Raw genomic sequence first — 15,403 nt, 5'->3', positions numbered from 1 at the left:
CTGGAAAATATCCCTGCTGCTACTGCTGCTGCTAAGTCACTTCAGTCGTGTCCGACTCTGTGCGAAGCCATAGACGGCAGCCCACCAGGCTACCCCATCCCTGGGATTCTCCAAGCAAGAACACTGGAGTGGGTTGCCATTTCCTTCTCCAATGCATGAAAGTGAAAAGTGAAAGTGAAGTCATGTCTGACTCTTAGCGACCCCATGGATTGCAGCCCACCAGGCTCCTCCGTCCATGGGATTTTACAGGCAAGAGTACTGGAATGGGGTGCCATTGCCTTCTCTGGGAAAATATCCCTACAATCTATCAAAAAGATGAGAAGTAATCAACTATTTTTTTCAAAAAGAAGCCTTTAGATTATACTCAGGAAGAATTTCATTTTCCCTGCTTAATCATGTATGAGTATCAGTCCCTTCATTTCTCTGTTGGTAATGTATTCAATTAAGGAGCCCAGTTTTCTGTCCATGAGTTAGAGGTCTGAGGTCATGTATCTCAAGATGGTGAAATCTGATTGCCCCACACGCAGAAGTCCCTAAGGGAAGATGATCCTCCAACAGCCATAGGACAAGCTGGAAATCGAAGTGCAGATTAAATGGCTCTGGATGAATTAAGTGTTCATTTTAACTGTCAAAATACTGAGATGATAACTTTTCTCAAAACATAGATCCAAAGACATTCTTCACTAAATGTATAAATTTAGTGAATTTACTAAATGTCTCAATTTGAAATATGATTGGGAAAACATTAACTTATTTTTTGAAACCTAATGTCAAAGAGGGTAACTCAGGACAATTCCTTCAAAGAAGTCACTGGGCCAGTCTAGGACACAAAATGACATAGTTATAAGCCCTTTAGCATCCTCCTCCCAACTCTCATTTACACATTTATTTTTCTAGCTCTAGCCGAATTGTAAGTATGATCTCCCTACTGCCATTTTTTTTCCTGAATTGGGGTGAAAGGCCATCTCCTCAAGGGGTAGATGAATGACTTTTCTCTTTAACCCTCCTGGTCCCATACTGCTCAAACCCAGTGGATGGCATCCCCAGCTTTCCCCTCCTCAGTCTTTCAGATGAAACTAAATATCTCTACCCCATCCATTCCTCATTTTATTCTTTGTTTTCCCAGAAAAACATAGAGCCTTTCACTTGCTTCCCTCTTCAAGATTTGTCTTATCCTCAGAGGACTCTTATCCTCAGCTTCCCAGGTGGTGCTGGTGGTAAAGAACCCGCCTGCTGGTACAGGAGACATGAGAGATGAGGTTCCATCCCTGGGTCAGGAAGATCACTTGGAGGAGCGCATCGCAACCCACTCCAGTACTCTTGCCTGGAGAATCTCAGGGACAGAGGAGCCTGGTGGGCTACAGTCGATGGGGTCGTAAACAGTCAGACACAACTGAGCAACTGAGCACATGTGCATGCACAAAGGACTCTGCTCTCTCTGCAAGTTATTAGAGAATTACTGAATTCCCATGGAAAAGTCAGCAGGAGGGTGGGTGTAATATCCAATTTCTTGAATTCTAGTAATACGAGAAATAGCATTCATGAGAACTGGAGACACTTTTTAAACACAGAATAAATGTGACTGAATGGCATTTTGAGATAGTAATGCACAGGAACCTTTTTTTTCCCTGAATTTCCCTTTCTTGTCCAACACCCAGACATCAGAGAGGCTGTTCTTTGTCTCCAAAGAGATGAGTGGTAGGGTTGGAAGAAGAAAATTATTAGAAGATGTTTTTGGCTTTTGTTTTGCAAAACCTAAATCTTTAGGATATGTGAATGTGTGAGAGTAGAAGGAGCAGCTTAAATAAACATGAAAGGACAAGGCTTTCCCTTATATTGAAAAGAGATATTCCCAAGCTGGGAGATGGAAAGAGAGATTGTGGGTCCCAGAGCATCAGGATTCAACCCAGTTGTCTAGTTGTCAATAAAGGAGTCAGAAAGGCCAGAATTGCAACAACTAAAAGGGTATCAAGGAAGACAGAATAGAGACAGGCTTGTAAAGATTCCTGAGCCCCATACATGGCATGGTAGCAAAAGAAAACACCATAGAATTGAGCATCTGAGATTTTACTGTACTTGTGAGCTTATGAGTTAAATGGCCACAGTTCCACACATGCCAGCAGAAACACGAGACACCAGAGACAAAGGCTAAGGATGTTATCACTCCAAGCACAGCAGGCAACATTGTCTCCATGCTCACATTGACTTACCTTGTTTCACAGTCCCACAGGGACTACATGGAACAGCACGAATGGATGTTGCCTGTGGCACACAGCTGAGCTGCTCCGTTTTAGCAAACCTCATACGTTAAGGAGGCTACAGGGAAACCTGCCCGGTCTTCATTCTGGAGAGTGGTATTATCTTTATTGTACTGAGAATCAAACAAATCTCCTCTCTATTCCAGAGACAGACACTATCGTCCAAGGCTACTTGGTATATGAACAGCCTTGCAAAGATTATCCAGAATAAACTATCTATGCCTCTGCTCCTAAGACAGTAGAATACATAAGACCATGATTGGTAGGGAATTGTCTCCCAACACTGTGGAGACAGGAACAAGGGATGACTCTGCTGTGACGTGTGTGCTTTGATGATTGAAGACCGGAAAAAGCCTCTACCAGCATCACCTTCACACTCCATGAGCCGTGGGGACTATAGCATAACCCTGGAGAGGAGAACGGAGTGAGGAGCTACACTCCAAGCAAACAGATTAAATAAAAGTCTGAATTCTGTGTAATGGGGCAGTTAACTCTCTGCCTCCTTCAGCTACTAGAATGTCAGACTCAACCCCAGACAGGATATTTGAGGATGACTGGCTGGAAATAACAGACAACCCTAAGACAAAAAACCTTTAGAAATTGGCACTTAATAAGTTTTCACATTTTCTCAAGAAATGGCTGGATCCCTGTCCAATAACCTTACAGTGAGGGGCAGGTCCCACACCTCTCTGATGTAACTTAGTAGTTTTTCTTTCTTTCTTTCTTTTTTTTTTTTACTGAAGTATAATTGCTTTTCAATGCTGTGTTAGCTTCTGCTGTACAACAAAGTGAATCATATGCTATAATCATACATATGCTATATGTATGCATATATCCCTTCCCTCTTGGGCCTTCCTCCCAATCACCACCCCCAACCCACCAATCTAGGTCATCACAGAGCACCAAGCTGAGCTCCCCAGGATCTGCAGCAGCTTCCCACTGGAGATCTATGTAACACACGGTAGGGTATATATATCACTGATACTCTCCAATTCATCCCACCCTCTCATTTCCCCACTGTGTCCACATGTCCATTGTATGTCTGTATTTCTATTACTGCCTGCTAATATGTTCATCTGTACCATTTTTCTAGATTCCACATATATGTGTTAATATGCAATATTTGTTTTCTCTTTCTGATTTACTTCACTCTGTATGACAGACTAGATTCATCTACATCTCTACAAATTCATTCCTTTTAATGGCTGAGTAATATTCCACTCCATATATGTACCATATCTTCTTTATCCATTGTCCATTGATGGACATTTAGGTTGCTTCATTTTTATAGGACTCAATCTTAAATAAGAGCAGACAGCCAGGGATCACCATACCTCTGAGCAAAGTCTTTAGAATTTTTTAAAAAAAAGAAAGAAAGAAAGAAATACACAGAAATAGGAACTCAGAGGAAACAAACAATGAAGAAAAACAAGATGAAGTTTTTGGTTTTTTTTTTTTAAGTTATAGTTAAGAGTTCTACTTTCAGGAAGCTGGAACCGATATACTTTTCCATACCCCTTCCTCCAAGTATGACTAAAAGACCTGGGCATTATTAGTACCCATCTATTCTTGCATATTGTCCATATTCTCCATTAGACCCCTTAGCATATTAAACCTATGCTCAGTCACACAGTCATGTCTGACTGACTCTTCGTGACTCCATGGACTGTAGCCCACCAGGCTCCTCTGCCCATAGAATTTTCCCATCAAGAACACTGGAGTCGATTGCCATTTCCTACTCCAGGGGATCTTACCTACCCCAGGATGGATCAAACCCTTGTCACTTGGGTCTCCTGCATTGGCAGATGGATTCTTTACCACTAGGGCTGCCTGGGAAGTGTAGGTGTCTTAAATTCTAGGTCTGATCATTTCAAAATCTGAGGCTGATTCTGATGCTTGCTCCATCTGGTCATACTGTGTGCATTGTTTTGGGGTGTTTTTTCCGGCCTGTTAGTATGCCTTGTAATTAAAACTTTACTGCATAAAAGGAAATGTAGCAAATAGGTATTTTTTGTGTGCTTTATCTGGCTAGGAATTAGGTGTGTTTAGCGTTTGCTGAAGCTAAAGTAGGTATCAGAGGCTAAAATTTTCTGTGCTTGTTTTTGTAGCCCCTGTTGTCTTGGGTTTCCCTAAAGACTTCCTCTTAAATAAGATCTGAGACATACAGTTCTCTGAGATGAAACTCGCTGTTACTTTATAGGAGTCCTACTGACATGGTGGTAAAGTATGTAGGGAGAAAAAGCATTCTGTAGTCCTACAGAGAGGTCTCACCCTGTTAGTGAGCCTGTGCCCCAGAGTTAAGACTTTCACAAGGGCTTCTCAGTTTGTTTTTCTACTCCTTAGGTGATACAGTAAGGTTACAAAGGGCAGGATTGCTATTTCCTTTCTTCCAGAAGGGTTCAGTTCAGTTCAGTTCAGTCGCTCAGTTGTGTCTGACTCTTTGAGAACCCATGAATTGCAGCACGCCAGGCCTCCCTGTCCATCACCAACTCCCGGAGTTCACTCAAACTCACATCCATTGAGTCGGTGATGCCATCCAGCCATCTCATCCTCTGTCGTCCCTTTCTCCTCTTGCCCCCAATCCCTCCCAGCATCAGGGTCTTTTCCAATGAGTCAACTCTTCGCATGAGGTGGCCAAAGACTGGAGTTTCAGCTTTAGCATCATTCCTTCCAAAGAACACCCAGAACTGATCTCCTTCAGAATAGACTGGTTGGCTCTCCTTGCAGTCCAAGGGACTCTCAAGAGTCTTCTCCAACACCAGAAGGGTTAGACTCTGACAAAACTTCAGTCTGTTGGGCTCTTATAAAATAGTTTTCCCTGATGCACGCACTGTGAAGAACAGAATACTCTAGGCATGTTTCAGAATGGCTATTCCAGTTATTCACTGTGAGAAAGTAGCAGAATTCCTAGACATAAAACTCACTAAGCCTAAACCCTGTGGAGTTTTTTACTCTCAAACTTGTCCACACCAAGCCTCCAGCAATTCACTAAGGCCACCTTCAGTTTTTCTACCCTTGCACTTGTTCCTGCAGAGGTTTCTGCTCATGGATTTCTGCTCTGGTAAATTATGATCCTGTGTATCCACCTCTCTCCAATTTGCCCTGTGACCACAATTCTCTGGAGGATATGAGTTGTTGATTTTTTACTGTGTCACACACTTTTTTGTTGTTGTTGTGAAAGTGGGAGTGACAACTTCCAAGTTCCTTACACACCTGATGCTGGATTGGAAACCAGAAGTCCAATTTCATAAACTTTTTATTGTCTCATAATCACACAGTTTCAGGGATGTTAATCCTCTACTCCAGTGCCCTGGAAGCAGTTATTGTTGTTCAGTTGCTAAGTCACATCGAGTTCTTTGCAACCCCGTGGACTGCAACATACCAGGCTCCTCTGTCCTTCGCTATCTCTCGGAGTGTGCTCAAACTCATGTCCACCGAGTCAGAGATGTCATCTAAACATATCGTCCTCTGCAACCCGCTTCTCCTTTTGCCTTCAATGTTTCCCAGCTTCAGACTCTTCTCCAATGAGTCGGCTCTTCACATCAGGTGGCCAAAGTGTAAGAGCTTCAGCTTCAGTCCTTCCAATGAATATTCAGGGTTGATTTCCTTTAGGATTGACTGGTTTGATCTCTTGCAGTCCAAGGGACTTTTAAGGTCTTCTCCAGCAACACAATTCAAAACCATCAATCCTCTGGCACTCAACCTTCTTTATAGTTCAACTCTCACATCCATACATGACTACTGGAAAAACCATAGCTTTGACTATATGCACTTTTGTTGGCAAAGTGATGTCTCTGCTTTTTAATATGCTGTCTAGGTTTGTCATAGCTTTTCTTCCAAGGAGTAAATGTCTTTTAATTTCAAGGGGCTGCAGTCACCATCAGCAGTCATTTTGGAGACCAAGAAAATAAAATCTGTCATTGCTTCCACTTTCCCCTCCTTCTGTTTGTCATGAAGTGATGTGACAGGAAGCTTAGGTTTTTGAATAATCTTAGGTTTTTGAATAATCTTAGGTTTTTGAATGTTGTATTTTAAGCCAGCTTTTTCACTCTCCTCTTTCACCCTCACCAAGAGGCTTTTTAGTTCTTCTTCCCTTTCTGCCATTAAAGTGGTATCATCTGCATATATGAGGCTGTTGATTGTTTCTCCTGGGTATCTTGATTCCAGCTTAGGATTCATCCAGCCTAGCATTTCGCATATAAGTTACTCTGCATATAAGTTAAATAAGCAGGATGGCGATATACAGCCTTGACGTACTTCTTTCCCGGTTTTGAACCAGTCAGTTGTTCCATGTCCAGTTCTAACTGTTGCTTCTTGACATGCATACAGATTTCTCAGGAGGCAAGTAAGGTGGTCTGGTATTCCTACAGTTTGTTGTGATCCACAGTCAAAGGCTTTAGCATAGTCAATGAAGCAGAAGTAGATGTATTTCCAGAATTCCCTTGCTTTCTCTATGATCCACGAATGTTGGCAGCTTGATCTCTGGTTCCTCTACCATTTCAAAACCCAGCTGGGACATCTAGAAGTTCTCAGTTCACATTACTGCTGAAGCCTACCTTGAAGGATTTTGAGCATAACCTTACTAGCAGGTGAAATGAGCACAATTGTATGGTAGTGTGAACATTCTTTGGCACTGCCCTTCTTTGGGATTGGAATGACTAGACACAAGTTAGACAGAGGTCCCAGGGCAGCAAATCTAGTCTCCTCTCTTCAGTGTAATCACTTCCTCCCTTAACAACCTCAGTACAAGGGACACAGGGAACAGACCAGGAAGTCTGACAAGTGTTTTGTGATTTAAAAAAAAAAAACCTTCATAAAATACTGTAACCACACTCTCTTTCCCTAGGAAAAAAAGACAGCAAAGCATCCAATTAACCTGAGAGAAAACATTCCTATGAACTGCTATTAGAATGAAAGAAGCTATTTCAAACATATTTAGCTAAGAGCAAGAGTTAGTTTGGGTTCCTGTGATTTTCAAAACTCTAATCCATTTTAATCCTTTAATTGCTTTGTACTTGGGCTGAATTAGGAAGTTCAAGTTTTTGTCCATGAGTCTGAAGTCTGAAAGAAAATCCTGTGATTCACTTTTTAGAAGGAGATACTTTCAGTACCCTTAAAGTATTTCTAGGGATTATCCCAGAATAGGGATAATTTTGAACTTTAGGAACATTGGGTTAAAGACAGTTATATTAAATAGGGTGGAGAATATCAAACACAAAGGAATGATTAAATCAAACAAGAAACCATTTCTGCAGTTGTCATTCAAGAGAGAAGAGGCTATTTCCAGTTTTAAATCAAATAACTGAGGTGTGACTAATTTTCTCTTTTTTTGAGTAATTTTTATTGGAGTATAGTTGATTTACAAAGCTGTGTGAGTTCCAGATGTGCAGCAAAATGAATCAGTTATACATATACATATATGCACTTTGGGGGGTTCTTTTCCCATATAGATTACTACAGAATATTGGATAAGTTCCCTGTGGTATACGGTAGGTCCTTATTAGTTATCTATTTTATATAGAATTGTATGTATATGTCAATCCCAATCTCTCAATTTATTTCTCTCCCCCCTTCCTCCCCTGGTAACCATAAGTTTGTTTTCTACATCTGTGACTCTATTTCTGTTTTTAAAATAAGTTCATTTGTATTATTCTTTTTTAGATTTACATATAAGTTATATCATATGGCCTTTGTCTTTCTTTGCCTGACTTACTTCACTCCATTTGGCAATCTCTAGGTCCATCCACGTTGCTGCAGATGATATTATTTCACTCCTTTTTATGACTGAGTAATATTCTATTACTACCACATTTTTATTCACTTCCATTGTCAACTGACATTTAGGTTGCTTCTGTGTCTTGGCTATTGTAAAGTGAATAATTTTCTCCTGTATATAGTTTAAGGGCTTCCCAGGTGGCGCTAGTGGTAAAGAACCCACATGCCAATGCAAAAGACATAAGAAACTCAAGTTCGGTCCCTGGGTCAGAAAGATCCCCTAGAGAAGGGCATGGCAACCCACTCCAATATTATTGCCTGGAGAATCCCATGGACAAAGGAGCCTGACAGGCCTTAGTCCATAGGCTCTCAAAGAATCAGACATGACTGAAGTAACTTAACACACACACAAATATATATTTTTAAACTACTTTTCTTGGTAACTATAGTTGCATCAGAAGAGAAAACTAGATTATTGCAGGGATAGGAATGGGAGGGAAACCTGCCTTCTATCAGAAACACGTTTGTACTGTTGGAATTGGTACCACATACATATATTTATGGGCATAAAGCCAATAATTTATTAGTTGCTTATTAAATAAATATTTTTATGAAAAATGTAAGCAATGTGCTAAATTCCACAATTTCCAAATGCAGCAGTTAACATCATGTAATCCTTTCCATAACTTCAGCCAGCAGATGTGTTATTTGGTCTTATTCTCAAGCATCTGGTTTTCAAGATGGCTCTGCTGCTGACTCCTCTGCCCTGGGGTGGGATCAGTGATGACTTGTAACACCCACAAGCTGATTGTGTCAATTTAACATAAAGAAGAAAAATGGAGAATAACCTTTCAGTCCCAGATCTCAGGTTTAGTGCAACATCCTCAGCTCATTTGAGAAAGACCTACCCAGCTTAGGGGGTAGAGAATACAAAGCATGCCACCTCTTCCCCAGCAACTCTGTAACATGGAAGAGAAAGACACATGGTCTTTGTTCTCCCAAAGCAGGCCCAGATGGAGTTCCAGGAAAATTTTCCATGTTTCTCTTGTTGCTTCCTCACAGGCTATCTGCTCTCAGTGAGTAGGGAAGGAGGGTCTCCTTTCTCTCTCTTGTTTGTCCTCTAACACCTTAAATCCAGTGGGATGGTGTTCATTTTGTGTGCATGTGTGCGTGCACACACACACACACACACTCACACACTTCCCCATATCATAAACCTGACTTCTAATAACTCCAAGGTCTAAATTTCTCTTTCTTTTCTCCTTTCCCTAACTCATATTCTGGCTTCATCTCAAGTTCATCCCATGGGATGGCTATGGCTCTTGTTGAAACAGGATATTCTAAATTCTGTTCTCCAGATGAACCCTTAAGAATAGGGTTCTTAAACTCTAAGGTGCCAAAAAGGAAGAGGAAAGAAAGGACAGACAATGAGCTGTGGTTGATTATAGCTCAAAAGGGCATGTGATGGATTCCTTTATTCACAGGGGTCGATGACCTGCACTAATAGAATCCAAAGCCAGTGAAGTATGGATTCTAAAAAAAATCCATTGGTTGGAGGTAGAGTGATTATTGACAGAAAAATGTTGCTAAACAGGAGTTTACTGGAATTTTCCCTGGAGGACATTGCCTGAGAGACAAGTAACTGGAAGTGCTTTAACCAGCCTCAAGCCTTTGTTACTTTCAGTTTATGGTGTGTGACTATAAACAGCTGGACACAACTGAAGCGACTTAGCATGCACCCACAAAGATTCATGAGGAGAAAAGAGCTAGTGAGAGACACACAAGCCTTAAGACTGGTTAGAAAAAAGAGGTTGGAGACATATGAGGGGTGAGAGAAGAAATAGTTAGGGGTTAAGGATCTCTTTTCTGGAAGTGCACTCAGCAGTCCCGCGTATCTGTCTCTTGCTTCAACTGTGCTTGGAGGGAACAGACCCAGGGACGCCCCTTGCTCCAGCCTCCGACCACCCTCCAACATTTTTTCCAGTCACAACATTCAGAATCAGCCACACAGCTGTCCACAATCACTGGCAATAACCACTATTTTTTGAGCTTAACTCCTTATTACCTGTCAACCATAAACTCCCAGATTCGCCAGAATTATTCCACCGAGGTGGAGACTTCTCTCCACCGCCTGGTCAACATGCATCTACAGGCCTCCTATTACCTCTCTCTGGGCTTCTATTTTGACCTCAACGATGTGGCTCTGGAGGGTGTGGGCCACTTTTCATGAATTGGCCAAGGAGAAGCACAACGGCCCAGAGCGTCTCTTGAAAATGCAAAATCAGTGTGGGAGCCACATGCTCTTCCTAGAAGTGCAGAAGCGTCTCTAGATGACTGAGGTAAAACCAAGGATGCTATGGAAGCCACCCTTCTCAAGGAGAAGAATCTGAACCAGGCCCTTTTGGGTCTGCAGAGCCTGGGTTCTGCCCGCACAGACCCCCACATCTGTGACTTCCTAGAGAACCACTTCCTAGATGAGGAGGTGAAACTCGTCAAGAAGATGGGTGACCACCTGGCCCACCTCCACAGGCTGGCTGGCCCCCAGGCTGGGTTGGGCGAGTATCTCTTGGAAAGTCTTATCCTCAAGCAAGACTAGGAGCCTCTGGAGCCCAGCGGCCTTTGAGGAGCCCCCTAACATCAGAGCATCTGCCTGAAGCCCCTCTTTACATCCACTAGGCAGCTTTTTAACACCCTGGAGAGACCACTCTCAAGCCCTGGACCAAATGGAAACAATAAAGCTTTTTGAAGCCATATATATATATATATATATATATATATATGTTTTCTCCTGCTGACAATGATACTCAAACTCCAGAGGAACCTATGGGCTTCCTTCTTGGCCTCCCCTCACCAGCTTCCCTCTTTCTCAGCCTGAGGTAAGAGTGGGGGTTGGGCAGGTGGCCAGAAGCAGTGGGGCAGGGTTTCCATGGGAACCCCAGGGTGTCTGAGAGACTCTCTCCCACTCCAATCTTACACAGATTTCCTAGCCCATGCACCCCCATTTCACACTCGGTGAAAAAGAAAACAGGCGTTTCCCTAGAAACAAAAGAAGTTTAAACCACACCCCATTTCTCTCCTCAACTTCTCAGTTTAGAATAAGTAATTCTATGTTGTTGCTTTTTAGTTGCTAAGTCATGTAAGACTCTTTGCAAACTCATGGACTTCCCACTCAGGGATCGAACACAACTCTCCTGCATTGATGGGCAGATTCTTTACCTTTGAGCCATTTCTGGTGGCTCAATAGTAAAGAATCCACCTGCCAATGCAGGAGACACGAGACCCGCAGGTACGATCCCTGGGTAGAGAAGATCCCCTGGAGAAAGAAATGGCAACCCATCCCAGTGTTCTTGCTTGGAAAACCCCATGGACAGAGGAGCCTGGTGGACTACAGTCCATGGGGTCACAAGAGTCAGACAGGACTTAGCGACTAAACAAGTTAATTCTAATTCTATTCCCTATACTAATTACTTTCTAGCTCAGTAGATCTCCTCAGTAAAATGGAAAAGATTATAATTAGACCCATATACTATTTCATCTCATGTGAGCTTCAGAATAATTCTGAGCTATAGGAAATGAGATTTCACCCTTTTTTTTCAAATGAAGAAAATGAAACCAGCTTCACCGTTCAGACCTGAATTTTATTCACAATGCCCCATTTTTACAAGGAAAAACAATTAAGAACTTCTAGTTAACATTAGGTTCTACTCAGACCTTGCTAGGAGCAACAAGTTATTAATGAAGTAAAGTAGATTTGATGTAAAATAGTGAAAAAGGAGTTGCCAGCTCTGGAGACTCTATATCTCCAAAAGGATGAGTTAAGCTGACAAGAGCATTCTGTCACCGAGGAAAACCAAGGGTGTAGAGAGTGTCCATCTTTCTCAAACACAGTGACACCTTTTGCAACTACTACTACTTTTCTGCTGAGACCCGTAGAGAACCAAAGCAGGAGGTCTCAGAGAAGGATGTCAAAAAAAGCAAATCAGGGCTTTTCAAATGATCAGACTGAACAAAATGCACTGCAAAATGAGATCCCCTGGGGCTAAGTTCAGAAAAACAGCCAGCTCCCTGGGCCATCAAGTTAAATTCCACGGAGACTATTCCAAAATGAAAAAATCTCTACCTGCCAGATGATCTCTTGGGAAGGGTACTGGATATGCATACCACTTGGAGTGGGTACAGTGAGACCCCCAAAAGGTGATTGAGTGACTGACCTGTGTAAGGAGGGTGGGGTGACTACAGGGCTCTGTTTTTTAATTGTTCTAGATATATTTGGGGCCAGAGCTGAATTGCCTGGGATAAGAAAAGGAAGTTTGAGCCCCACTCTTGTTTTAGTCCTTCCCACAAATAGCCTGACTGTACTGTGCCTCCCTTCTAAACAAACATAGAATGAATAAGGTTTTTTTTTTAATATCTATTTAAGGGGGAACCAAACTACTCATCAGCCTGGGCTTCTCACTTGTGTTAGTGTCATCCAGATTTAAGACATGAGTGCTTCAAGAGAGTCAGGCTCAACTTTTAATATTCAGTGAGTGTTTATACAGCACCTACTGTATGCCGGGCACTATCCCAGATCCAGGGAACACAGTGAACAAACAGGCAAAAGTTCTTACCCTCAGCAATCATACTATAGTTTGGTGGAAGGAGACACAATAAATTTAAAATACGTTAAAATAAATTATAAAGTATGTTAAGAAGGAAAAAAGTGCTACAATAACAGGAAAAGAAAGAAGAACAGAGTAGGGAGGATGGGGTGTGTAACAGGCTAGGTATGTGTGTGAGATGGCACTTTCCATGGGCCAATCTGGATCGACCTCCTTGAGAAGGTGCCCGCTGAACAAAGGCTCGCCAGAGGTGAAGAATGAGCCTGGACAAAGATAGGGGAAAGATTTTCCTGCAGAGGAAACAGCTAGGGGTGGACCTCATGGTGAGAAAGTGCCCAGCACCTTCAAGGAACAGTGAGGAGGAAGAGGAACAAAGAGGGGATGAAGTCAGAGAGGCAGGGGCAGGGGGATGGGAGATCAAGGAGCCAGACTGCACAGGGCCAGGGGGGATCGAGGATCAAAGAGCCAGACTACACAGGCTCTTATAGACCAACAGAAGAATTCAATTTTACTCTGAATAAGGGAGGCCTTAGAGGATTTTAAGCACATGACTGATATGATCTGGCTGATTTATGTTTTAAAAATATAATTCTACTAGTCATGTTGAAAATAAGCTATAGAAGAGGAAGAAAGAAGCAAGGACACTGCTGGTTAGGAGTCCTTTGCAACCAGAGAGAGATGGCTAGTGGCTAGGAAGCAGTGAAAATCGCTCAGTCATGTCTGATTCTTTGTGACCCCATGGACTGTCCATAGAATTCTCCAGGCCAGAATACTGGAGTGGGTTGCGGTTTCCTTCCCCAGGGTATCTTCCCAATCCAGGGATCAAACCCAGGTCTCCCGCATTGCAGACAGATTCTTTACCAATTGAGCTACAAGAGTAGCCCAAGAATACTGAAGTGGGTAGTCTATCCCTTCTCCAGCGGATCTTCCCAACCCAGGAATCAAACTAGGGTCTCCTGCATTGCAGGTGGATTCTTTACCAACTGGGCTATCAGGGAAGCCCTGGCTAGCAAGCAGGGTTTTGACAATTGAGGCAGTGAGAATTGATTACATTATGGATATAATCCTAAAGGTATAAGCACTACCTTCACCCTAAAACTCAATTATGCCTCACACTCTAAGTCTTTACATAAGACAAAACACAATAGTTTAGTCATTAAGCAGAGCCAAGGACCTTTATTTACTCCTTAAGAGTCATAGATAAATATTCTGAGCCATATCCTGTGAGCTGTTTTGCAGATACTGAAGCCCCCTCACCAGGCAGAAGAAGATGACTCTATGAAGAGAGGATGACTACATGATGACCAGAGAAAAGCTGTGACATAAGCTATTCCACTTCACACAATTCCGAGAACTGTCCCCAAGAAGCAGGAACAAACTCTGAAACTAGAGATTAACTGTACTCAAAACAACCAAGACGATGCTCATAGGACCGTCACATCACTGATACTGAGATGACTGTCAGAGCTGACTGTGCCATCCTGCTCCCTCCCTCCACGCATACAACCTTGAACCTCCACTATAAAAACTTCTGCTCCTTGAGCAGCAATCAGGAGTTGGTTCGCAGACACAAGTCCACCTTCTCCCCTGGTTGCCAACCTCCAAAATAAAGTTACCTTTCTTTTCCCTCGTCTCCTGAGAACTGGCTATCAAGCGATGAGCAGCCAGACCTGAGTTTGGTAACAAAGGTAAAGGCCACAAGATGTCTTGACAGATTGGATGTGTGAGAGAAAGCAAGGAGGAAAAGGAAAGAAGGAAAAAGAGGGACAGAGGAAAGAAAGAAGACAAAACAAGAGGGAGAGAGGGGAGCAAGAGAGAAGGAGAGAATGGGAGAGGGAAGAGAGAATTCAAGGTTGACTCTCAAAGTTTGTGGTCAGAGCCAACTGAAAGGATGAAGTTGCCATCAACTGATACAGAGAAGACAGCAGGTAAGACAAAATCACTTGGAGTAGCCAATGGCAACCCAATCCAGTATTGTTGCCTGGAAAACTCCATGGACAGAGGAGTCTGATGGGCTACAGTCCTTAGGGTCACAAAGAGTCAGACACGACTGAAGCGACTGAGCACACAGCACACAAGATACGTTTAAGGAGAAGATGAATCATTCCATTTGGGAATGATTGGGACATGTTGATTGCAGATGTCAAGATGGGCAAGGAGAGATGCTGAGAAGGCTGCTCAAAATATCAAACTTAACATGTTCAAGAGAACCCTACTCCTGCACCCATCACCTCTCACACCCAATCCAAAATACCCCTTTGCAGTCTTCTATTTCTCAGGGTATATAGACATTCTATTCAATATAGACATTTACTCAAGCCAAAAACCTTGAAGTCATCCTGGACTCCCTCTTTCTGTCATATCCCACACCTAATTATAAACAAACATTGTCAATTGTTCTCAAAATGTACTCAGACTCTAATCATTTCTCACTCTGTCCAATGCTGCCATATCTATCCAAATCACTAATTTTATCCATTAAAAGTAATGGCTAAACCACATAAACTGAACTCCCAGGCTAAAAAGTAAATATTAAACAATCTCAAAAATATTTTTTCTGTTATTTAAAAGCATTCAAATATTTAAACCTTGACATTATAGTATAAGAATTATAATTTTTATTACTATAGAACACATTTTAACTGAAATCACTTTTAAATGAGGGTGGTATGTGAGGGCAAACTCTTCTGTTTTAGGATACTGCTGATAGTGATGCTATCACCAAGGTAACATCTTCTTTCCTTTTTTAATTTTATTTATCTATTTATTTTTGTCTGTTGTTGGGGGCCAGAGTGAGGTACTCCGCCCGTGGCAAAGGTCATGAGGAAG

The 15,403-nt window shown here is 42.3% G+C and overlaps 1 pseudogene; it reads left to right on the top strand.

The window, feature by feature from the left end:
• Positions 1-10,569, top strand: part of LOC104987336 — a 110,172-nt pseudogene extending 99,603 nt beyond the window's left edge.
• The last annotated feature ends 4,834 nt before the right edge of the window (positions 10,570-15,403 follow it).

This window comes from Bison bison, unplaced genomic scaffold (assembly GCF_000754665.1).
Source record: "Bison bison bison isolate TAMUID 2011002044 unplaced genomic scaffold, Bison_UMD1.0 scf7180017864092, whole genome shotgun sequence".
Classification (NCBI taxonomy): Eukaryota; Metazoa; Chordata; class Mammalia; order Artiodactyla; family Bovidae; genus Bison; species Bison bison.
This window is presented reverse-complemented; position numbering and strand designations above follow the sequence as displayed.